The sequence below is a fragment of the Tupaia chinensis genome, unplaced genomic scaffold (assembly GCF_000334495.1).
Source record: "Tupaia chinensis unplaced genomic scaffold, TupChi_1.0 Scaffold145257_1, whole genome shotgun sequence".
NCBI classification, from domain to species: domain Eukaryota; kingdom Metazoa; phylum Chordata; class Mammalia; order Scandentia; family Tupaiidae; genus Tupaia; species Tupaia belangeri.
This window is the reverse complement of record NW_006205117.1, coordinates 560384-586624: the sequence shown is the minus strand read 5'-3', so window position 1 is coordinate 586624 and position 26241 is coordinate 560384. Positions and strand designations below refer to the sequence as shown.

At 35.9% G+C, this 26241-nt stretch overlaps 1 pseudogene; it reads left to right on the top strand.

The window, feature by feature from the left end:
• The first annotated feature begins 24990 nt into the window (after nucleotides 1–24990).
• On the top strand, nucleotides 24991–25309 carry LOC102478007 (28S ribosomal protein S33, mitochondrial pseudogene; annotated as a pseudogene).
• The last annotated feature ends 932 nt before the right edge of the window (nucleotides 25310–26241 follow it).

Here is a 26241-nt window from a genome sequence, read left to right as displayed (position 1 = left end):
ATATTACGTCATTAATTTTAGATTGCCTAAAAGAAAACCCCAAATGATAAAAGGATTATTTTATATTAGAATCCATTGGGGAACCAGCAGTTAGCATAATGGTTACGTCGCTGGACTCCCACGTAGTTGACCGCGGTTCACGTCCCGGACTCGGTGGCTTAAAACTCACGCTGGGCGCGTATGCGTGCGTGCCCAAGGTCCCGAGAGGAGAATGGAGGAGAAGGGATTGCGGCGTGACCATCCCCCCTGGGGGATGATTTCTTGCTTTCTGTCTCTATGTCTCTCTCTGGCGAGCGCACGCACCCTATAGTGAAAACCTCTCAAAAAAAAAAAAAAAAAAAAAAAGAATCCACTGAAATTTTAACAAGATTGATGTATAAACCAATGCAGCAGTCCACTATATTTCTTTATATCAGAGAAAAATTTAGACAAGGAATGTTTTAAAAGCCTTTCGCAATAGCAACAAAAAACAACAAACACTTAAGACTATATCTAGTAAATAATGCATATGATTATTTTGGAGAAATTTTTCAAACTTTAAAAAATATTTTTAAGGGACCAGCAGTTAGCATAATGGCTATGTTGCTGGACTCCCACATAGTCGACCGTGGTTCAAGTCCCGGATCCGGTGGCTTAAACTCACGCTGGGCGCGTGTGCGTGCGTGCCCAAGATCCCAAGAGGAGAATGGAGGAGAAGGGATTGCAGAGTGACCATCCCCCCTGGGGGGTGATTTCCTGCTTTCTGTCTCTCTGTCTCTCTCTGTCTGTCTGGCGAGCGCACACGCCCTATAGCAAAAACCTCTCAAAAAAAAAAAAAAACAGTAAAAAAATATATATATATTTTTAAGAAAGGACTATACAAATGGAAAAATATAGTATGGTCCTGAAACAAGACATAATGATGTAAGACATCAATTTCAATTCTATTTATATAAAATCAAAATAAAATCCCAACAGGATTGTTTTGGATGAATGTAAAATTTATATAAAAGATCAAATGGTAAAAAAACAGTTAAGCATTTCTTAAGCATTAATTAGGGTGAAAATACTTATTAGATATCAAAACTTTTTTAAAATTATGATGAACAAGATAGTGTCACAGAGGAAGAACACTGGACAATTTTTAATTAAACTAAAGAGCTCAGAAATAACAAAATCCATGGAAAAAGAGAATGAGTTGAAATGTATTGCAGACAAATAAAGAATTGTAGTACTATTCAATAAATAATACTGAAACTGGAGCATTCATGTGGAAAAACAGAAATGGATCTCTACCTCATAATATAAACAAGAATAATCCCAAATGGATTACAGACTTAAATATGAAAGACAAAACCTTAACATTTTAGAGAAATATGTAGAAGAATAATTTTATAAGCTTATAGTTATGGAAAACTTTTTTAAGACTCTAAACATGTAAACTTGAAACTATTGTTACAAGCTAGCAAGAAAAAGATAACTCAAAAGAAAAAATAAGCAAAGACATGGATAGATATTTCACAGGAGAGGAAATACAAGTGACCAATAAAAATGTGAAAAGAAATACTAAACTTTGTATTATTGAAATAGCATTTCACAGTACAATGACTGACAAAAATGTTTAAACCTTAGCACAGTGAGACTAATTCAAAAAAAGTTCTCTTTCATTCTTGGTCAGTATATAAATAGGCTCAATCTCTAGAAAACAATTAAGCCTCACCCATGAGTGTTAAGATGAATTTGTGTTTGTTTTACAACAGCCATTTCATTCCAAAAGCATATGTCCTAGACCACAGTGCACATACACTGAATTACATAGAATATGAATGTTCACTACAACTCTGTTAATATTATTTAAGAGATTACTGACAACCCAAAAGTCCAGTAAGAGGAGAATTATTTAAAAAGTGACAGTCCATAAATACGATATTATTCATTACTGAAAAATGAATAAACCTCAGTTGTATGCACTAATGAGAATGAACATCAAAAATATATAGTGTGCAAAACCAGTAAGTCACAGAAAAACAGGTACAGTATAATTCCATGCATGAAAGCTTCACAATCAGGCAAAACTAGCCTATTTCCTTTTAGGATATATTTATAGGTGGAAAATGATTTTTTTTTAAAAAAAAAAGGGGCATGGAAATGATTAATAGAAAATTCAAGCTAGTAATTATTACCTCTGGTGGACAGAAGGGGATAAATTAGAACATACAGAGAGTCATAGATGTTAGTAAGTTTCTATGTTCCTAAGCTGGCTGGTGGAGTCATAAACATTTATTTTATTATTATTATTATTATTATTAATATACTCAGTTACATTATATCTATGTTCATATATGTGATATATTTTGTTTTTAATTGAAGTTCATGTAGTCAATGTATGACATATTTTTTGAATTTTTAAAAAATAGCTTGGGAGCCCATCATATTCTCCCTCCTCAGCATAGTGATACTGTAGTAATGTAGGTACTCATCATCAGGGACTCTGCTGGAACAGATAACAGCACAGCAGCAAGAAATGCATCTACAATTGCATAGTTATGCTAGTTTAGACATAGTGAATCCAATCATTTAACATATTGAACAAACAAGGGTACAAGAGGGATTAGTAAACTGAATGAGGAGGGACCCCTTAGCTACTCCTGAATTCATGTGGAAAAACAAACATTGCTTAAACTATTGGAATGTTAGGGAACAGAAGAAATGCCATGCTTCTAGAACACCTTGGATTTATGAACTCTGAATGAATGACTACAGGGAAAATGGCAAAATGCCTGACCTCTTGTTTTCCTGTTTGAAAATGACAGGAGGTCATTAGATGGATGTGTGACCTGATGAATGTGTTCTTTAAAGTCCAAGGTGTTCTAGGAGAATGGTGTTTCTGCTGTTTCCTAACACAGGAAATATGTTTTAGAACATTCAGGTTTCAGTGATATTGCTATCAGGGGCTCAATACAGAAATTATTATTATTTTTTTAAGAGGTTTATGCTACAGGGCGTGTGCGCTCACCAGACAGACAGAGAGAGATAGAGAGACAGAAAGCAAGAAATCACCCCCCAAGGGGGCATGGCCATGCCACAATCCCTTCTCCTCCGTTCTCCTCTCGAGATCTTGGGCACCCACGCACACGTGCCCGGCGTGAGTTTAAGGCACCGGGTCTGGGATGCGAACTGCGGTTGACTACATGGGAGTCCAGCAACATAGCCATTACACTAACTGCTGATTCCCAGAAATTATTATTTGCTTTGGGTCTGTAGTACACTATACACTACAGTGATCTAAAGAAATGTTAAGTGTGTGAATGTAACTAAATCAAACATAAATATTTTTCACATTGAGTTCCGTAGCCATTACAGGTTTTCTGAATCAGTATGTGCTTCCTCTTTTAAAACAAACTTCACAAGACCATCTGGATTTGAAAAAGTGAAAGTCTATGTAGGCCATTTTGAATTCTGATGTTCTTGTTAAGTGCTAAAATTGGCAACATATTACAACACTTCTTAAGTATGTTCTGGAATTATTAACATATTCTCCTGGAAACTAACCTTCTTCCAGGAAGCCTCTTTATCTCAGGAGAGCAAGCCCTTCTGTTTCTTCAACAACTACCAGATGAGACCTATATTCTTGCCCCCAAGAATTGGTAGTAATTGATCACTGAGATGGTTAAAAAGAACTATATGGTTTTGTGAAATAAAGGACAAGTAAAGTATGACTTTATTTGGACATTTTTTCTTCTAATGAACTTTTCAAACTTTTTTGTTTGGTATCATTCCAAAAATTATAAATTAAGAGGAAATGTGTGTTGTCTCCCAAAGCGCAGTTGAACTTTGTTCAGAATGCTTAAGAAAACATCCGGTGGGATGTTTGCTGATGGAGCTATGTCAACTCATCTTCAAGATTCTCTGCTAAACCAGTACAACAGTTATGAGTCCAAATTCCATGAATATTTTAGTATCACTGAGATCTCATCTCTCGGTGGCGACAGAGTAGTTTTAACCAGCTCCTGATGGAAGCCTGAACATGTTGTTTATTCAAGAGTAAACTGAAGGTTAAAGGATAACATAAAATTATAAGACTTAGGGGTAAGGCATAAGAACTAAACACAAAAGAGATTTTCAGCAAATAAAAGGTGTGTGTGTGTGTGTGTGTGTGTGTGTGTGTTTCATTCTTCCATTGAAAAGCATTTAAATAATGAATAGTTAATAAGCAAAAATGCCTAAGATGATCTCTAAAGACAAGAGCTGAGCCATAGAAAATTATGGTAGTTCCCAGATGAGATGAGGTTATTCTTTGGTCCAGAGACTCTGTCCTCTCTTTTCCTCAAGTCCTGTTCTCCTCCAGGATTGCAGTAGCAGACATTGTGAAAAACATTCAGAGACAGGAACAAAGGTCACAAATGTGTGACTCTATAAAGGGAGGAATTCCAAAGGAGATTACTCAGATAGTTCTTGTTCTTCTGATCATTTAATCAAATTATATGTAAGAAATTACATAGTTACAGGCATTCTAAACACAATCTTGATTTCTTTTTCTTAATTTCATTCTCTTTAGCAATTAGTATCGAGAGCCTTTTATGAGCAAGCCTTCTACTGGGGACTAACTACAACCAAATTCAAATGTAATTCTGAAACTTTAAACACTATACACAAAAAAGGAATTCATACACTTATTCATAAGTAGTTATTGACCACCTACTATGTGCTAAGCCAGGGCTCCACACTGGAGGATATGGTCATCACCCATGTGGATGTTCCAGTCTAATGAGATGAGAAATTACTGTAACCTTGAATATTGTCGCAGAAATATGTAATCATTTATTACAAACACTATGCCAGGTTAGTTTGTAGTGGATGGCTCTTGATCTAGGCTGGATATCAGAGAAAGCCTCCATTGGAATTTCTGGTTGGTGTTATATCTAAGGATGCATAGACATTAACTTAGCAAGAGATTGAAGGTATACAATCAGTTCTGGGTATTTAAAATTAGTAGCTATACAATCAGTTCTGGGTATTTCAGCATTAGAAATAAAGGTAGACTTTTTGTTTCAGGAGAATTGTAAAATACGTTCAGTAGAGTCACTCATCTGAATGGGCCAGATTGAATGTGCTCTAGGCTGAGAAAGACTAGCAGTTCCCCATATAGCAGCTCACTCTTAGGTCTAACCATACCTCTAGGAAGGGTTGGCAGCCAGCTATGTGGAAGGATGTGTGACGCTCTATCAGACCAGGTGATATGACCAATATCATGACACATCGTAATCTTCCCAGTGTACATTTATTTTATCATATTTAAACATTTATTTATTTATTTATTTATTTATTTATTTATTTATTTATTTATTTATTTATTTATTTATTTATTTATTTATTTATTTATTTATTTATTTATTTATTTATTTATTTATTTATTTATTTATTTATTTATTTATTTATTTATTTATTTATTTATTTATTTATTTATTTATTTATTTATTTATTTATTTATTTATTTATTTATTTATTTATTTATTTATTTATTTATTTATTTATTTATTTATTTATTTATTTATTTATTTATTTATTTATTTATTTATTTATTTATTTATTTATTTCATGAATGAGGCAGACAGAAAGAGAGAGAGGTACCCTCCATGAGGTCTTCAGGATGAGATCCTACCCTCAGCCTCAGCCATCCAGAATCACACGCACAGGCCTGACAAGCACAGGGGAACCTTGATAGCGGACTTTCCCATAAATATCTCAAGTGTCATATTACAACTGTGTCACTGCAACAGGCCCTCATTCCATATTTCTAATAGCTAGAGGTTCCTTCCATCAATGTCATTCCTTTGGATTACATAACTTCAATAAATATAGGGAACTGTCACCAGAAAGCCACTAATCATGACTTAAGGCCTTGAGTGATTTGGCCCTGATCTTATCCTAGTGCCTTCTCCATCTTCCATTTCTCTCCCTGCACCCCCACCTCCATCCTCAGTATAGCCCAGCCACTTTAGCATCTCACTTTGTCTAATGCTCTTGCACACCTTGGGGTCTTCATGGGTATGTTTTCCCTTCCTGGTGTGTTTTCTTCATTTCCACCTTTTTCTAGATGATTACCATCTTTAATGTATATCTTAATATTACTCAATTGTATTTTCTTTAGGAAAGCTTCCTGACTTTCCAAGCCAGGCTACTCTCTCACTTAATACTGAGTTAACAGTCTATACTTCTGCTTCTCCACGTTGATCACAATTGAAATTAGTTAAACCAAATCATTAACATTTAATATCTGTCTTTCTCACTGGTATAAAACTAAGTTTTACAGCAGCAAAGTTATATATGTTTTATTCTTGACCTTATTTGCAATAACTAGCACATAATGGGCACATAATAACTACTGAAAGAAGGAAAGGGGAGTGGGATGGAAAGAGAAAGAGAGAAAAATCACATATGGTCCAGGAAGTTTGTCTGCCCACTACCTTTCCCTTATAAGCTATATGCACCACTCCCAGTAGATGCAGGGAGACTAGTTCAACCCCTGGGTATGTGACCAAGTCTCTCCATACCTCTAGTCACTGTGACTTATTCACAGGAAGCATGTGGTTCATATTTATTCATTTGTTTGATTAGCTAGAGGACATGTGCACTCGTGTACTTGCCAGACAGAGAGAGAAAGAGGGAGAGGAAAATGCATCCCTCATATAAAATGCTTACTCTGCAATCCCTTTTTCTCCATATCCTCATCTTTTCAGGATCTGGTGCACACAGACACACACGCCTAGCACGTTTCTCAAGACACCAGGTCCAGGACTTGAATTGGCCATGTGAGATCTGACTGCCTTAACCACCAGCCAACAAAGCTGGCATCAAACTGGGCCAATTAATGTTCTTTTTCAGATCTGTTTTCCAAGAGGTATTAAAACAGATGTTTTTGTTTCCTCTGAAACCACAGATGAAAAGAAAAGCAAATAAGATTTGTAGTCATTTTCATTTGCCACATGAAAGAAGTACTCAGCAGCAGAAAAGAATCAGGTCAAAACTCAAAATGCATCAAATTGAGACATGTAAAAGACTGTCAAAACAGATTTTGGGAGCAAGAGAGGTAGACTTTGTGCCCCTGATCCAGTCATGCTCCAAGGCTTGGCTCTTTTCCCGTTGAGTTTTCAGTCACACAAGTCAATCTATTATATTTGCTTTCAATTTAAGTGAGTTTAAGTTTCGTTTCTGTTACTTGTAGGGGGTAAAGAAGACCTTTTCACTTAATATTATGTAACATCTTTAAACAAGGCAAAGCCCTGTCTGACTTTTTTGAAGAAGATACTTCATTTGAAAACAGATCTGTCTTATCCAGAGAATATCTGAGATATGAATGTAATACATTCTGCATTGTCTTGTACAACTCTCTGGAAGTCACATAAAGATTCCTTATACAATTGTATTATAAATTCAAATACTAAATTTAGGATAAATGATTTTAAAAGTTGCTATTGCTGTTGTTAATATGTATACCTATGATGTAACCTGAGAGTCCAATTGCTATGTCACAGGAGCAAATTCATAGAAGAGCAGGGTTCTCACTTAGGAGCAACTTTCCCCTCAACTAACAAATACAGAAGTGAGTGGTTTGAAACAAAAATTCTACGTGAAAACTGAACCCTCTTCTCAATATAAATTAATGTTTGTTTTCACAAAAGCCCAAGTGCTGAGAGCAGTATCCAGTAAATGAAAGGCACCTAGTAAAGATTTGGTTACTGACAGATGAATGAATCAATGAATGACCTAATAGTAGCTGTGAATTCTTTCTAAGGCACAGACACACTGAGGAAAGAAATTGAGGGAATATAATTTCAACATAAGCTACACAGCTCTTGCCCAACAGGTGTGAAATTCAACCTGAACTGCCACAAGAGGTGAACTAGGGACTAATTGTTACACAGTAAACAAATTACGTATTGAGATTAAGAAGGCCTGAGCTTGGGGAACCAACAGTTAGTGTAATGTCTATGTCGCTAGACTCCCATGTAGTCGACCACAGTTCGCGTCCCGGACCCAGTGGCTTAAAACAAGCCGGGTGCGTGTGCTTGCGTGCCCAAAATCCCGAGAAGAGAATGGAGGAGAAGGGATTGCGGCGTGGCCAACCCCCTGGGGGGTGATTTCTCGCTTTCTGTCTCTATGTCTCTCTCTGTCTGTCTGGCAAGCGAACGTGTCCTATAGCGAAAACTTCTTCAAAATAAAAAGAAAGAAAAAGAAGGCCTGAGCTTGCAGCTTAGCTCTACTACTTATCCACTACCAGACAGTTGCCAGAAAAACAATAACCAAAAAATAGAATGCAGAATTCAACTTGACAGTAAAGAGAGTGTAGGAATCCAATAAAATTTTCTTTGAAAGCACACAGACACACACATTGCTTACACACAGCAGAAGTAGGGCATGAGTTCACAAATAGGTTATAATTTAATTTAGTACAATGGACTCCACAATGCCTCATGGACAGTACTAAAATAAATGTCCCAAAATTCTAATTGTGGTTCTAGGAGGCTGGGTTTCAGATGCAAGTCTCTAACTGAGAAGTAGCTATGGTAGACCCTGAGTTTGTGGACTGACAACCTCAGTGTGCTGAGGGAGAAACTCTTCTTTCTGCATGTGGGCTGAGTCTAGGAAGATTGGAGACCAGCATATGGCATAATGGTTATGTTGCTGGACTCCTACAGAGTTGACCATGGTTTGAGTCCCAGACCTGGTGGCTTGAAACTCAAGCTAGGTGCATGTGCATGGGTGCCCAAAGTCCCAATGGAGTAATGGAGGAGAAGGGATTGTGGCACAACCATCCCCCCGTGTGTGTGGGGGGAAGGGGATGATTTGTCACTTTCTCTCTCTCTCTGTCCAGGGAATGAATGCACCCTATAGCAAAAATATCTCTCTCAAAAAAAAAAAAAAAGTCTAAGAGGATTTAGCAATAAAAATAAAATTCAATACTTTGTATTTTTGTATTAAACATGTTAAATTCAGAATACTAGATACATATATAATATATGGTTTATAATTTTTAAAGATTAAGAAAATGTGGCATTAATTTTATAATTTTTCAGTGAAAGTCATGGAGGTGTAGGAGGGAGGAAATCATTAGAAAATTTAAATTAGTTAAGAATATTGGAATGTCTGAGAATTTGATTATTATATTGGTAAGTTTAATGTATTAAATTAATGAGTTCTGTCATTTATTAGCTGTGTGACCTTGAGCAAGTTATTCAACAACTCAATGTCTCAGTGTCCTTATCTGTAAAATACAAATCAGAATAGTTATATAGCTCATGGAATTGTTAAGAGAATTACACAAATTAATATGCATAGAAAGCTTGGATCAGTGTCTAGCATAGAGTCAGTAATAAAGACAAAAAATGTCAGTTGTAGGAGCCTGGAATAGTTTCACAGTTTAAGGTTGTTAAGTCTACCCTATCATTTGTTTGAATTATATAAGAGGATCAAATTATTAAATGTGTAAGTGTAAACTAATTAAAGGAATTTAATTAGTGAAAATTAAATGCCATTGATTTAAGATGTTTTAGTCTGTTGAAATGAAGTTAACTGATTGTGTTTGATACAAATAAAATTATTTTATTTTTACATTATGTATAGTAGATAAATTGATAAAATAAATATCAAGAACTATATGCCAAATTGAAAATCTAAAAGAAAGCTGAGTTTTAAAATTCCCTCCAATTTAATAAATTGAATAGTAATTTAAATCTAAAGTAACTACAAAGAGTTACTTTACTCAAATTTACTTGTACCAGCAGATGGCATGGAGCAGTTGGATCCCACGTGGTCAAATATCAACTGTGCAGTTGGAGACCTGGACCTGGCAGCTTGAAAAATTACACCAGAAGTGTGTGCGTGTGTGTATGTGTGTGTGCCTAAAAGTCCCAAGAAAAGAATGGAGGAGAAGGGATTGTGGCATGCTGGGGAGTGATTTCTCATTTTCCTCTCTCTCTCTCTCTTTCACTCTCTCTCTCTACTAAGCATAGGCATCATATAGCAAAATCTTAAAAAAAAATTCACACTGAGAAATACCAGCTTATATTAGTCAGTGTCCAGGCAAAAGAGAATAATGCATTTAAGAATTTATCAAATTACCATCCAATATGTTAGAGGAAACAACAAATACCAAGAATCGCTCCAAGAATCAGAGAGATTATTTGGAGGTTAGTAAACCTTTTTAAATTTATACACCCTAGATTTTTCAACATTATTTTGTCATGAAACATTTTGTTTATTTATTATTTATTCAACACAAACATTTTGAACTGTAAGCTCTAGACCACCAGTGAATTTATAAGTCAGTGACTTTTGGGCGTCAGAGATGGTAACTCTCCTCTTAGACAGGAGCAAAGTGGACAGGTTCCTGAAAAGCAAAGGGTAGATCCAGCAGGTGAAGGGGAGAAGTAAAGTTAAGGAAAAGTACTGAGGCAATTTTTCCATGGACACCTTTTCTGGCCATACCTGTTTGTTTGTTTATATGTGAGAGACAGAGAGGCAAAAAGAGGAAAGCACCTCAGACAGGGCCTCATCATGCCACAATCCCCTCTTCTCAGTCTTCCAGCTCTTCAGGTCCCTGGGTGGCCACACCTTGGTGTGTTTCTCAGTCCAGTTCCCAGGATCAAACCTGCTCGTGCCTATGTGGATTCCAGGATTATAGGACACTTCATTACCACTGTGCCATATTGGCTGGGCCCTTGATCATTTTTAATTGGTTGTTTTAATAATGAGTTATTTTATAGGTTGGTATATGGAACTGCTAATTATTTGCCTGATGCTGCAAAATTCTGATGGATGTGAGTCAGACTCTCATAGCAGAATCCAGGGATGTCTTCCTCTTCCTGAGTGCTTTTCTGATATCTGTTCTTTCATATCCTGCATGTTCATCTCTTGGGAGTCTGTGGACATGCCGACATTTGCCCTGCTCAAGTACTCACTGGTTATCTTAGCATAGATCTTGAAACCTTTTGCTTCTCAAATATTAAGCACGTTCAGGGAAGGTAAGATTTTTGTTTGATTGTTCACTTGACGTCCTCAACCCATTTCCTGCCCAGATGTCTTTCACACTCCCAAACCTGGAAGTTGTCACTTGCATCTTCCTGTGGAAGCTTCACAAGGGTGTGTGAGTGGTGTTTATCTCCTGCCTAGTCATACTCTCTTTCATCAGGACCCTCTTGGACACATAGATGTGGGTGTGCTGTTTTCTGTAGCATCACATTTTACATAGAATTTTGGCCACCATTTGTGTTTCGCAAATAAAATTATCTTTCTCTCTCTTTCTCTCTCTCTCTCTCTCTATCTGTGTGTGTGTGTGTTTATGTGTATGTGTGTTCTTTGAAACTGCTCTAATTAGTTATTGCTGTGCTTTTGTATAGCTGAGGTTAGCCAGAGGAAAAACATGGCCAAAAAAAAAAGGCTGTCTGAAGAATTTTTGTTTCATGTCTGTTTTTTTAAAGTATTATGAAAACAAAGACGAAATTCTGTTTAAAAAAATACAAGAAATAAGAGGCTGTTAGAATATTTATTGGAGAACTTCACATTAGAAATTGAATATGGCTTCCATAAAGACTCTAGCTGAGTGAGGCAAACCAGGATATGAAGGAGAGACAATGTATGTCTCTACTTAATATATACCAAGTGTCTGCACTCTATGACTGAAACTGATTGACTAAAGGTTGTACAAACACAAAATATGGGTGTGAATGCCAGATGTGGTGTGTGTGGAGTGGGGCCTAATGTAGGACGTTTGGAGGAGAGATACAGAGGCATAGCATTGATGGAATGGGGAGGCATGATGTTATCGGTTGAAGATATTTTGATCAACTGGACTGGGGAAAAATGTTCACATATTGAAATGTTCACATTGTAAGCTAAATAATGTGATTGAATGTATCAAAAAAATTAAAAAATAAAATAAAAATAAAATAAAAAGGCTCTAAACAAAACTGTTCTAAATGGTTTTTTGGAGTCACCTTAAAGGTTTGATTCGGGAGATATCAATCCTGAGATTTACATGCATGAGGAATATAAACAAGAAAACAAAATACAGATCCTTGGTCAAAATTATTCTGGATTCCAAACAATCTATGAGGCAAAATCTTTTTGTTAACATCTATCACACATACTCATCTATTATAAATTGCACATTCTCAGTGGGGATGGTTATCGACTCCCATGTGGCCAAAATTGAATCTTAAAGGGTTAGAAAATAATTTAAACATTACAATAGATTGTGATTGCATATAAACAGAGGTATACAGTATATCGATGGTATTAAAATTTCATGGAAGAGGGGAAGATAATTAGGAAAAAAGGTCTAAAAAGTTTCATTGTTAGGAGAATAATAAATTGAGAAACAATAATCTAAACTAAGATTTCTGATGAATTGATAAAATTCTTAAAAGTTCATTTCTTCAATATTATCAGCCCTCATTCTGAAGTTTATTTGTCACAATCAGATCCCACCCCTTATGTAAACCTTGCTATTTTGATGTTGAAAAGTTGTCATTTCTCATTGTCATGCAATTTTTTGTGTTTCTTAGATGACATGTTGTGAGAAATTCAAAATTGCATTTTCCAATTTTTCATTTCACTGAACCCAAAATTGACCTTCGTATTGGCCTAAAAAAGCCTACATGGTTGCATTACAGTGCCACATGTCACCACTTATAATTTGTAAGTACTTGTAGCTTGCAAGAACTCATAATTTTCGTGCCCACTCAATCTTCAATATCCAAATCTGGCATCACCCCCCCTCCTTTTTTTTAAGTCTAAATAGAGCTTCAAGGTCTAGAGAGTAATTATTCCTTCTTCTGGATGCCAGCACCGAGTACATATGTCAATTATTACAGTAACCACACTGCATCATAATGATTTGTGTCTGTAGTCATCTCACCTCTACACTGAGAACTCCCAGTGGGTAGAAAGCAATTCTTTTTCCATTTAACTATTCCTAGGCCTTAAATGCTAACTAGTAGATAGAATATGATATTGAGCTCCTTGATACTTGGGGTTTAATGTGCAAAGACTCTTGCAGTCCAAGGAAATGACAAGAAGTCATAATTAAGCATTTCTTTTGATATTCACTGTACTTACACAGAAAAGACATCTCAGTTAAAAAAGCCTCCGTGTCCAAAATGCAACAATCACAATCCTGCAACGGTTATTTGCAAGTGGCTTTGCTGCTGTTTTACTCATACTACAAACATTCTAAATCAAATTTATTTTCTTTTTTCCTTATCCCCATTCCTCTTTCTTTCCTTTCATTTTAAATAACGGCACCAAAATTCACCGGTGCCCAAACCAGAATCTTGGACGTCAGACTTGCTTCATCCTAATCTCTACACCATGTCTCTTTCTTTCCTATCGTGTTAATATTTCCTTCTTTCCTCAACTTCTAGTGTGACAGAAACATTATAAAACTAGACCCCTTCACTGACTAAACCATTAAGCTTGCTGTGAGTACAAAGGCATTGTTTACTTCAGGCACTTCAGTGGGGAGAAGGTACTGGTAGTTGTAGTGCTGCAGTCCAGTAATGTCTGGAAAGCAATGTATGATGATTTCAGAATCCAACTGCAACTACATTTATTGCACACAGAAAAGAAAAACACAGCAAAAAAGAGCATATTCGCTGGACTACTTCTGTGGTAATAAAGGATTTTTTAATCAAAGGCCCACTCATTGCTAATCTATTCCTAAGACTTCTCCAGAAAATGTAACATCACAAACACACACAAAATTTAAATAATTATATATTTTATTTTATATCTCCCTTTTTTAATTTGCTACAGGGCACATGCACTTATCAGTGAGAGTCAGAGAGAGAGAGAGAGAGAAACTGAGAAAACAAGCTGCCAGGTCTTGGATTAGAATCGCGATTGGCCATGGGGCAAGTCCAGTGCCACAACCACCACACCACCTGCTGGCCCATATCACACAACTTTTAATGACTCTATCCCATTCTTGTCTATATGACTATTTCATTGTGCAAATAGCATTTTTAATCTTTAACTTTTTATTTTATTTCTACTTTATAATTTCTTATTTACATTTAATTGTACATATTTGTGAGGCACAATATAGATTTTCAATGAATGCATGCATGCAGTATGTGGTAATAAAAGCAAAGATAATACCATATTTATAGTTTTCAACCAACCACATGACATTGAGATATGATTGGCAATGTCTGTTTTTTCACTCAGCTGTGGTATGTCATTCCACAACCCATTTTCCCCATTATGCATAGTACTTGAAAGAATATTGTTTTTTAAGATTATGTAACATAAATCTTAACACACATCACTGATTTTTTTCTTTCAAACATTCCAGAAAGTCAAATTGTTGAGTCATGGATCACGAGCATTTTTAAGTCTTTTAATGGGTCCTGTTGATTTTGCTCCAGAAGAATTGCATCAGTTCACCACAAAATATATTAAAGGCCATATTTTAAAACCACAGAGAGGCTGAATCTTCACAACAGGGCACAGATGTGGTCCTGACACTACACTGCACCATATAGAATGACTTGGTATGGGGTCATAAGGACAGTTTTATTCATGGAATAGATTGAGCAAAGTTATGAAGTAGCTCATAGCAACAGCTTTGATTTAGGGTTCAAACCACTAACAAATATTTATGTCTACCGCATATGCTGGTCACACCAACACGTTTTATTTTTCCCCAGCCAGGTTAGTACCATCACTTTCAGGATTATGTTTGAATCCTGTAGGACAGTATGAACAGAGGGTAAAAAAAGAAAAGAAATGAAAATACACACAGAATCTCTCCAAATGAAGACTCAGAACTGTGATTCTAAAAGTCAACTTGGCAAGTTAGGCCTGTCTCTATCATTGGTCTCTGCATCTACATGGCAAATAAAATTTAATCCCTCACTGTAAAAAGATTTAAGGAACTAAGGTCTCATCAGCCATTCCTTCCTCAGAAATAACATAACAAAGTAGAAGTCTGGGACTATATAGAGCCAATGTTTTCAGTGGTCAAAGCATTTCACACAGGCAGCAAATGTAATCATCTGTTAATGCTATATAATACTGTCATTATCTCTATAGTACAATTCAGGTTACCTCATAACACATCTTATTCTAATAGACAGAAACATGTTTTCCAATTTTCTCTCTGCTCTTGTTCCTCATAATGAGAGAAAACATCCAAAAGCGGATATCTGACTTATGGGAGAGTTAATGTCACCTTCAACGTATGGCCTATGGGTCCTTTTGGGCTAGATTTGGCATTCTAATAGAAAATGGGTAGTGTGACACTGCTGACAGTAACTGGACCTCAAGCTATAGAATCTATCAGGCCAGTCATCCTGTACGACTCAATTTATAGGCAAAACCCATAAAATTTTACAGTCAGGAAAGAAACCTTCAAAGAGTTTCATCTCTTCAAAGGATCAATTTTCATAATTAAGCCTGCAATTTCCAGCACCAGAATATATTTAGTGGGAATGCAGCCTGGTGATTATCTGCACAAAATAAGCAGCTCTCAACACAAAAAGGAATTTGCACGTGCACAATTCTGTTTGTATAAGCAATCTCCAACTTTACACACGAGGCCATATATTGCTCCGACATAGCTCCTTAAAATGCTGGAGCCACTGTGATTAGCTGGTTGGTATTCACCTAAAGTCATTAATTAGAGTACAGGGGCTGACCTAAGGGCAAATTTAAGTTCCTTACTATCTTAGAGTTAAATATGTGTGTCCTAAAAACAGAGTAATTTAAACACTGCTAGTTTTAAAAATGTTCAAGGAGAAATACTCAAGAAATCCAATCTCCATTATAATGTTTTCCTATGGTGATTCTTTTCAAGTCTCAATTTAAAAGCATCCAATACTCAAAATTCCAAATCTATAAATAATTGCTCCTGTTTGCCCTTCTGAATGACCTGCAGAAAATGTTGCTGTGAACACCTACAAATGCTTACAGAAAATGTGTTGTGTGAAAACTGGAAAAAAGGATTTAGTGATGAAAAGCCCGAAATCAAGAGGAATGGTTAATTTCAAAGAATGGCTATTGGCAGATGTGGTCTCAGGATGTATTGAACAGAGTGCTTCTAAGCCTATGCAGGACACCAGCATGGTCTTAGCCCTTCATTCTGTCGAATTCCTTTGCATTTCAAAAAATCAGTGTTGCATTTTGAAAAGCATCTTCATAGTGCAAAACAAACAAAAACCCTTAGGGTTTCCATTCTTTAAGTCTTCTTTTGTAGGGACTACATAAGACGAAACAAACAAAATTGCTTTTTCATCTTTTGAGACACTTTATAAATGTACATTCTCCTGTAGTATTGCCTATAAAGCCTAAATTATTCCTTGGGTCCATTCTTATCATATGAGAACTTGGCATCTTGCATGAAAAAAAAAAAAAATTAAAGTTATCCAGACTTAAAATGAACAACTTTATTTTCCTGCTAAAAACAAGGAAACCAGTACTCCAAATGTACATAGAGAGCATGTACTTTTTTAAATGTCTGTGGAAATGACTGACTGAAAGACCTAGCATAGGCACTGACATTTAGATCAACAACCTAAGCAATGGTGAATTAGGAGCAGGAGGGACGGTACAGGGGAATAATAAGCCTTTTTGAAACTTAAAATAACTCTACAATGAAGGGGGGTGGAATATTTTCTTAGAAAGCAGTTTTATTTAATAGTTTCTTTAAATTTTAGTGACAGATAGGACTGTTCACAAAGCAGATTAAAAAGAGATAAATGAGAAAAAGCAAATATAATAGCTAACAGGACAGACAGCAAAATTTATCATTGGTAATAAGTACAGTTCATGAATCAAGATGTTAACCCTCTCTATCATGTAGAAAACAAATAGTGTGACTGATCTATTAATTCTGAAATGAAGCAAGAGCATTTCATGCATCTTCCCAAGATATCTCTAGTATACTTTTCTTCTAAGTAGCCAACGACAAATTGTGCAATGAACATTCGAAACAATGGGGATTATTTTTTTTTGCATGAAGTAAAATAAGTGTGTGAAGGATAATATGAGAACACTAAGAAAGGAAAAATGAAACAAAACATAGTCTTAATGTAGAAGGCAGAAAAGGGTAGATGGTACAGAAAGACAGATTTCATAACAACATAATCTAAGAACACTTTACAAGTGCAGTTGGCTAACAATTAAATTGACTCCTTACAAAGTTGTGTGTTTCTTGGCACATAGGTTCTACGGAAGTTTTAGCAGAATCCAAATGATTTTTCTCCAAGGAAGTCATGTAACAGCATCTTGTATTTCATGTGCTGCATATTTATTGAGTGTCTATTATATACCAAGCATGTTGAATTATTACAACCATGTGTTGCTAGAAAAACGAATCTAGTTTGTATCATACCTGTCACTGCTGAATGCCACATCCTACTGGGACTTGACCACTCCTACCCGTAAACTGTTGCCAGTGCTGGGCGTGCTGAGCTGCCAGTGCAATACCAGGCACTTCAAGTCCTGCCTCTAAAGCCTCCGTATGAGATATGTCAAGGAACTGGCAATTTTCTGGGCCACAACTCAAACTAAATAATCATATCAAGACCATACTGCGTGTCTAGACAGAGCTCTTGACACCACTGATGCTGTCTATTGTCTTTTTTCCCATTCGTCCTCTGTCTTATTTGTTTTTTAAACCTAAGGTTATGGCGACCATATGTTTACATAGCCTAGTATTGATCTATCCTTATTGTCCTAATGCAATAATTAATAGAGTCTACTTTTACTCTCAAACCATCCCAGTTTGAATAAATTGTCTTGCCACCTTCCTGTGGACCACCACATCAAGAAATAACTGTAAGGAATCCTCACTTTGCATGGTACTGTTAACAAAAACATGCAAGTCAAAATTGTTCCTTTCTGTATACAGAGAAACTGTATAAAATGATGCAACCATTTTGGCATGCACAAGTGTCATTTAACACAATGGCATGCAAAATGAAAACCAATGTACTTGCTACACTTTTTGTTTTATTTTTTTTTTTTTAGAGAGAGCTTTTTTTACTACAGGACACATATACTCTCCAGCGAGAAAGAAAGAGAGATAAAGCAAGAAATTATCCCCCAGGGAAGATGGCCATGCAGCAATCCCTCCTCCTCCATTTATTTGGGAGGGATTTTTGGCATGCACAAACATATTCCTGGTCCAGACTTGAACCACTGTCGGCCATGTGGGAGGCCACGCCTTAACTACTATGCCACCTGCTGACCCTGCTACATATTATGACAGACACTTCTGAAGCAATTATTTCTGACTAGTTGGCGTTGTAGGTCTATCATTTCTTTCTTTTTTTTTAATTTTCTTTTTATTATTATTTTTTCATTTCATTTTCTTTCATACATTCAATCACATTATTATTTGTCTTACAAAATGGATATTTCAACAGGGGAATATTTTTCAATAGTACTATTGATAAAACTACAAAATATCTTCAACAGATAATACCACACCTCTTTGTGCCATTAATGCTTCTTATATGAGATATTGTCCATGAAACAATAAGAAAAGATTTTTCCATTTAGGATGCTCAATAGTGGGCCTCACGCCACAACTATTATTTTGCAATTGACCTCATAGCCTGAAAAAACGAACTGGAGCCCCAGGTCCTTCCTTGGATTCAGTATAGTTAGCAATACCAGCTGATTTCCCAGTATTAAATAATCCCATGTCTACAAAACTTTGGCCCTCTCAGATACCTACAAACTTCTCTGGATATGCATCTAAGTCAATTCAAATTGTATAATGCTATTAGCTATGTTTAATGCTGTGTCTTATTAGTTAATAAATGGTTTCCTCTATAAAAAACTGACCTGAAAATGATTCGATGTGTGTAACATATTTAAGGGATATTCCAATACAACATTCAGACTTTTCTTGTAGAAATCCTCGGTCTACAGAGATCTCAGTGATCGCAATTGCTAAACTAACCCTAGGTAATGTACTATTATCATCTGAAGAGTAGAGTTCCTGAGTATAACTTGTTCCATTCACTTATAAACATCTCTGTCTGCCTTTGGGAGCATCGGATTCCCTAGAATGAGAGAACCAAAGTTTCTGAGGTCTTAGCAAAACTCCAGATGCTCTAGATTTTGTCTCCCCAATCTTTTTTTTCTTTTTTAAGAGTATTTTTGCTAAAGGCCACGTGTGCTCACCAGAAAGAGAGGGAAAAACAGAGAGATAGAAAGTGAGAAATCACTCCCCAGGGAGGATGGCCATGCTGCAATCCCTTCTCCTCCATTCTCCTCTCGGGATCCTGGGTACACACGCATACACACACACACGCGCCCGGCATGAGTTTAAGCCACCGGGTCTGGGACTAGAACTGCGGTTGACTACATGGGAGTTCAGCAACATAGCCATTACGCTGTTGGTTCCTGTCACCCCAATCTTTATGTTCTACTCCTAAACTGTTTCTAAAGGGACTCTTAGTCAAAACAGTAAGAGGAGTCCCTCTCCCCACTTCTTTTTTAAATTTTTTTAGAGATTTTTGCTGTAGGGTGCACATGCTTGCCAGAGGAACAGGGAGAGACAGAGAGACAGAAAATGAGAAATCACCTCCCTGGGGTAATGGCTAATCACAGTCCCTTCTCCTCCATTCTCTTCTCAGGATTTTGGGCATGCACACACACACATACCTGGAGTGAGTTTTAAACCACCAGGTCCGGTACTCAAACCATCTGCTGGTCTACCCTGCTTTCTTCAAAGATAACACAATACCAAGTACTTTTACAAGAAGCTGGTATGGTAATACATGTTCTTAACAGATCATCAAGTCCACATTCACAATTCAAAGGTCCAAAGATTCAGGTTTGGAGCAAGTCTTAGGTATTTAAGAAGTCTTTCCCCTGTGATATGATATACCTATCTTGTTGAATCAAGTAGATCCAGGTTGACTTACTTCAATCTCTTTTGTGTAAAGCCCCTTTGCATAGCAGGTTTAATGAGAAATATATCTAACAACTAAATCTAAAATCCACTGTTTTCTGCATGCTTCCATATCCTCCTGGATATATTAATTCCTTATGTCATTTTCACATTGGCTTTTCAAGATTTTTTAAAATTTTATTTTTTTTTATTTCTTTTACCACAGAGAGAGAAATAAACAAGTAGCCTCAACCAGGTCTCACACCACAATCTGCCCCAATCTTTCCCAGACAGACAAGATCATAGGCATGTGCATGTGTACCCAGCATGTAGAGGTCAACCCAGGAACTAAATCGCAAGCTTTCATATGGCTTCCGGCATTGCAAAGTGCTACACTACTATTACATTAATTTAATAAAATGGACAAAAGTATGGAAAACCATAAGTATACAAACAGAAACAGACTCACATGTTCTCTGATTAAGTGTGTTGGTATTTCTATGTGTAAGTGTGAATATATGCATATATATGCATCTACATATGAAAATTATATTACTTTTTTTAAAAAGTTTTGTGTAGGGTCTTCGTGCTTGCTGAAAAGAGATAGAAAAAGAGAGGGAAAAATTAAGAAATCACCCCCTTAGGGATGGCCACACCATAATTACTTCATTCTCTTGGGATTTGGGGCATGCACACACACATGTCCAGCATGTTTTTCAAGACACCTGGTCCAGAAATTGAACCACATGGCCTTATGGGATCCAGTTATCTTAACCACCATGCCACCAGCTGGCCCACATATATCTATTTTTAAGATTAGTAAATATTTTCAGAAAAATAAAATGTAAATACATACTTAAATTTACAGAGAAATTTACTATCTCATTCATTGCTACCCTGGTTTATAAACTCCCCTTGTGAAAAAATTTTATTTTGGAACTTGTTAGTTTGTATGTCTAATCAAATGTGTCAGAGTGCACTACCAAGTACGATTTTCTTTTTAAGGAATACAAAAGAAACCATAAGAAACTAAAGCATAAGCTGATGATAATAGACCCCTGTCTACCCAGTTAACCATCTGTCAATTTACATAAAACTTCCTGTTCAACAAGCTTCCTTTAAGCAAAAACTCTACTAAACAAAATATTTGAACTTTCCTTCTTTCTGTCCACTAACTACTCACTATGAGGATGTTAAAGAAAATTATTTTGACATTATGAATTAAGTTTTCTGAATTGCTGTTACAGGTAAAACAAAACAAAAGACAAAAAGCAACCTAGATGAGTTCTTTTCGAAGAGAATTTATGAGACTTTTATCTATGCAAATCTAATAATATGTAGAACTGGATTACAAGATATATAAATTATCCAAATATCATTGTTCTGTTTTATGAACATAATCACATGCCAGCCACATCACTGCAGTAACAAAGGTTGAAAACCCAAGATGAAGCAATATTGAGATATCACTATCACCTATTAGAATGCTAAAATCTGCAGCACTGACAACACTAAATGCTTGTGAGAATATGAAAGAATGGAACATTTACTCTTTGTTGGTGGTGATGAAAATATTTTACAGCCTCTTTCAAAGAGTTTGGCAGGTTTTTGTTTGCTTGTTTGTTTGTTTGTTTTCAGTTTCGGTTTTTGTTTTTGTTTTTACAAAACTAAACATATTCTTACCACATAATTCAGCAATAATGTTTCTTGTTATTTATCTTAAGAAGCTGAGGGGTCAGCAGATGGTGTAGAAGCTATGTCACTGGACTCCCACATAGCCAGCCGAGGTTTGAGTCTCATACTGGTAGCTTAAAACTCACTCAGGGCACAAGTGAATGCATGGCCAAGATTCCTGGAGGGGAATGAGGAGAAGAGATTGCAGCGTGACTATCTCCCCCCCTTTGTCTCTCTTTCTCTCTCACACTCTGTGTAGCAAATGCAAGTACCCTAAAGCAAAAACATCTACCAATAAAAAAAGAAATAAAAGAAGTTGAAAACATGTCTACACAAAAACCTACACACATTTATATAAATTTCATTCTTAATTGACAAGACTTTAAAACAACCAAAGTGTCCTTTCTGGTAGACCAATGAAGAAACTGTGGTACATTCAGAAAAATAGAACATTATTCAGCCCTAAAAGGAAATAAGCTATCAAACCATAAAGGTATTAATGACTTTCAAATACAAATCACTAAGAGAAAGCAAAATGTGAAAAAGCTATATATTACATAATTTCAAAAGCAAATATATGGAGACAGTAAAATGATCTGTGGTTTCCAGATGTGTGTGTGTGTGTGTGTGTGTGTGTGTGTGTGTGAAGGGGTATAGGATGAATAAGTGGAATATAGAGGATTTCTAGAGCAGTAGGAATACTCTATACATTACTGTAAAAATTAATACATACCAATATACCTATGCCCAAGCCCACAGAATGTATAAGAGTGAACTCTAAGATAAACAATAAACTTTAGGTCAATGGTGGTTCATCATTTGTGAAAAATGTACATCTTTTTGATGGGAGATTTTGATAAAGCATAAGGCTACACTTGTTTAAGGGGTGTATGTGGAATTTCTGCATCTTATTCTCAATTTTGCTGTGAACACAAAAATACTGTAATAAAATAAGTTATATATCTATGTAAAATACACACATACATATAAACACACGAGAGACTTCTGTGTACATCTCTGTTTTCATGTCTTGATAAGATCTAGAAAGCCAGGTGAAATGAAAAATCACTCAGTAACCAACCAGCTGTGTTTTCAGCAACACATAAAACTGATTTGATTGATTTTTGCTCAATTGCTCAACCCATTTAGCTGATTTACATGTGCCTTTTAGCATACAGAAATGTCTAAAAACACTATTTAAAGTTTGGGGCAAAAAAAAAGAGAAACATATGTTCATGCAATTTATACTTGCTTGGGTAATAGAGTAGAAATTGCTGGCTGAGCATGTGGGCCCAATGAATGTTCTTAGGTAAACCAGAAAAGCAATGTGAGTTGGCAAAAAAGGGCAAACATTTACCCAGAATGTTGAATACTAAGCATTTTGCTTCACCAAAATCTTTGGAAATAACAATGTTTTCTTAATCCTGAAAAGAATCAAAACTCATGCACTCGCCGGAAAGACAGAGAGAGACATAGAGACAGAAAGTGAGAAATCACCCCCCCAAGAAGGATGGCCACACAGCAATCCCTCTCCTCCTTTCTCCTCTAGGGATATTGGGCATGCACGCACATGCACCTGGCGTGAGTTTAAGCCACCAGGTCCGGGCCTCGAACTGCAGTCGACTATGTGGGAGTCCAGCAACATAACCATTACACTAACTGCTGGTTCCAAAATTCACATTCTTTTCCTTCATTTCTGACTTTTTTTAAGCAGTGGCTATATTATCTGACATGTATGCTACTTGGCCAAATCAGAAGTTTTAATATTGTTAATGTATGTACCTCTACCAAATTCCCACATCCTTTTAGTTATTTTCTTAAGAAATTATGTATCGTTACAAATTTATTTACATGAGAGTGTTCCTAATTAAGAATTACAATTATCTTTAAGTCATATACCCTTACACGTACATATCCATAAATATGTACCTCTATTATGGTATTTTCATATATATGAGTATGAATTTAAATATCAACATACATGCTATAATTATGTCCAAGCCAGTTTGTTGTTCCAGGGACTTCCGGACACTAGGGATCAATCTTGAAGACAAAAATCTCTCCAGGGAACAGGGTGGAAGTGAGGCTATAGGCCACGGACCAGCAACTGTTCATGGCCTGGGCTATTAGGAACTTCTGTTGTTAACAATCTAATGTGGTTTGAGCTCTTTCTCATTGCTTCATGGACTGGACCAGAGACAAATTTTTCCATGTCTATTGCTTTTACTTTCCAAATAGCTCACCTACAGTACTCTGTTGGAAGTCTTTTCTCTGTATGATAATAGAACATTTCTGTCTTTCCTGTCTAACTAACTTGATATCAAAATACAAGCACTATCTTTGTGACTGTTGTTGTCATCTATCTTCCACACATGACCACTCAACAGGGCTTGCTTAGGCAACTTTGCTAAGCCCCTGATGACTGGCTTGTTTGGGATTTTGCATTTAGTAACCTTGGTTTATCTATATGAAATCGAGCCTAGAATATAGCAGAGTCTAGTAAAACTCTTCAGAGAGTTAGCTACAAATTTTTTCTTCAATGAACCACATAGCTCTCAAAACTTTTGGGCTTGGGTCCAGCAGGTAACATGGTGGTTAATGGCACTGGACTCCCACAAGGCCGACCACAGTTCACGTCCCAGACCTGGCGGCTTGCTTCCTCTCTCTCTCTCTCTTTCTCTCTCTCTTACTCCCTCTCTCTCTCCCTCTCTCTTTCTTGATCTATCCCTCTCTGGTCAAATTAAAATAAATAAAATTAAATAAAATAATTCTTTAAAAACACTTTTTGGCTTGAATTTTTATATATTCTCAAATTATTATTGGAATGGAAAGTCCATCAAATAAATGTGACTTCTTTGAAGTATTTGATAAATAATTATTAAGGATCTATATGGTATATAGTAAAAAAGGAGAATAATATTTGAGCACTGTTTTATGTCAATACCAATATACTTGATGTAATACTGTGAATTAGTCTGTCTCATCTAGTCTTTTTTTTTTTGACATTTAATCATTGTACATCTTTGCAGTATACAACACAGTGTGTCATCTATTTTTAAAGATGAGCAAACTGATATGTACCCAAAAGAACTCTGCGAATGTATAGAGTTAAATGACAGCCCAAGAATTAAATTATATCACATTTAAAAAAAATATACGTATGTCAAAAAGTACCCCTAACCTAAGTTCAAGAGATTGATATGATGTGATGAACACTTTTAGGAGGAAAGATCAACACAGTCTGAAACTAATAAAAAGGAGATGCAAATTGAATCGGACCTGGAAATAAAGATAAGTAGAAAGGTGACCATAATTAAGGGTAACACAAGTTGAAAGGAGGAATAAAAATTACAATAAAGGAATCATTAAGAGACTTTGAAAGAGGAAGGTTGAGGCCAGAGAGACTCTTGCACCTTGCTGCTCAAGAAATGTCTTCACTTTTAGAATATGCCTGGAGCATGAGTTGTCTGAGTGCCTAGCTGTTTAAGGAACTTGCCAGGTCTACTAAATTTCAAATCCCTGAAAGTGGTGAAACTATTCAGCAAACAGCCTTTGGTCCAGAGGAAAGAGATTTATTATTGGAATCCAAATCACAACACCTATTTTTCACTCATGGGGACACCATTTTCTTAGTCTCTCCACAGATGAGCATCAAGATTTTAAGGACAAGCAAATACAACTAAGGAAACTTTGTGGAAAGGGAAACCATGGATGGAAGAAGGCAAAAGAGCAACAAAAAAGAATTAGTGTCAGCCCACCAAGAGAGGACATTTTTTCCTCAGCGATTGAGAAGAAAGTGCATTTATAGTTCACATGTTGGAGGAATGTCCTTCCTAAATGAAGACTGTTTGGAAAAACATGGTCTTCTACATATTGAAATGTAATCTAGTTAAATTGTAACAGGCTTCTTGAACACATTCTAATTCTGCAAAATTATTTGGGCCTTAGATCTGTAATCTAAGGTTTACCTAATTCTCTATGAAATGAATTCATTAATTATTGTTTTAAAAAATAGAGAGACTTTATAGAAACAACAATAGATTCTTTTTTTAAAGAGAGTGAATAACCTACATTGGTCAAAAAAAGGTGAAAAAGAACTGTGGCTGATTTAATTTTAAAGGTCATTTTGAGGTTGCTTATGGAAAGCTTTTAAGATCTCATAATAATTTGAACATTTCCTTATAGAAAAAAAAGCATTAAACGTTTGTAAGAGAATGAGGTGATGACAACAGAATTGAAATTAGTCTCTAGAAGGAGTACAAAATTGAATGGAAGAGAAAGAAAATTAGAAGCAGAACAATTAGGAAGCTGAGTTTTAAGCCATCAGTTCTGGGACTCAAACTGCAATCACCTATGTGGGAGTTCCACAACATATCTATTTTGCCATCTGCTGGTCCTCTAAAATCTATTCTTAAGGCTTTAGTACATTTTAATTTTAATTTTTTTTTTACAAACTTTTATCTGTACTTAAAAAGATAATTTTTTTCCTCCAAATTTTTGGAGGAAGGAAACTAGAATTAAAGTTCATGTATCAATTTTTAGAAATTTAACCAAAAAAGTACATATTACCAGACTTTAAAAATAAAAACTTAATGCACATATTATTCTTATTTTTCCACCGTCACGGACATTCAATTTTCTAAACTATGATCCTATTTTAAGACTACTAAAATGTCAAC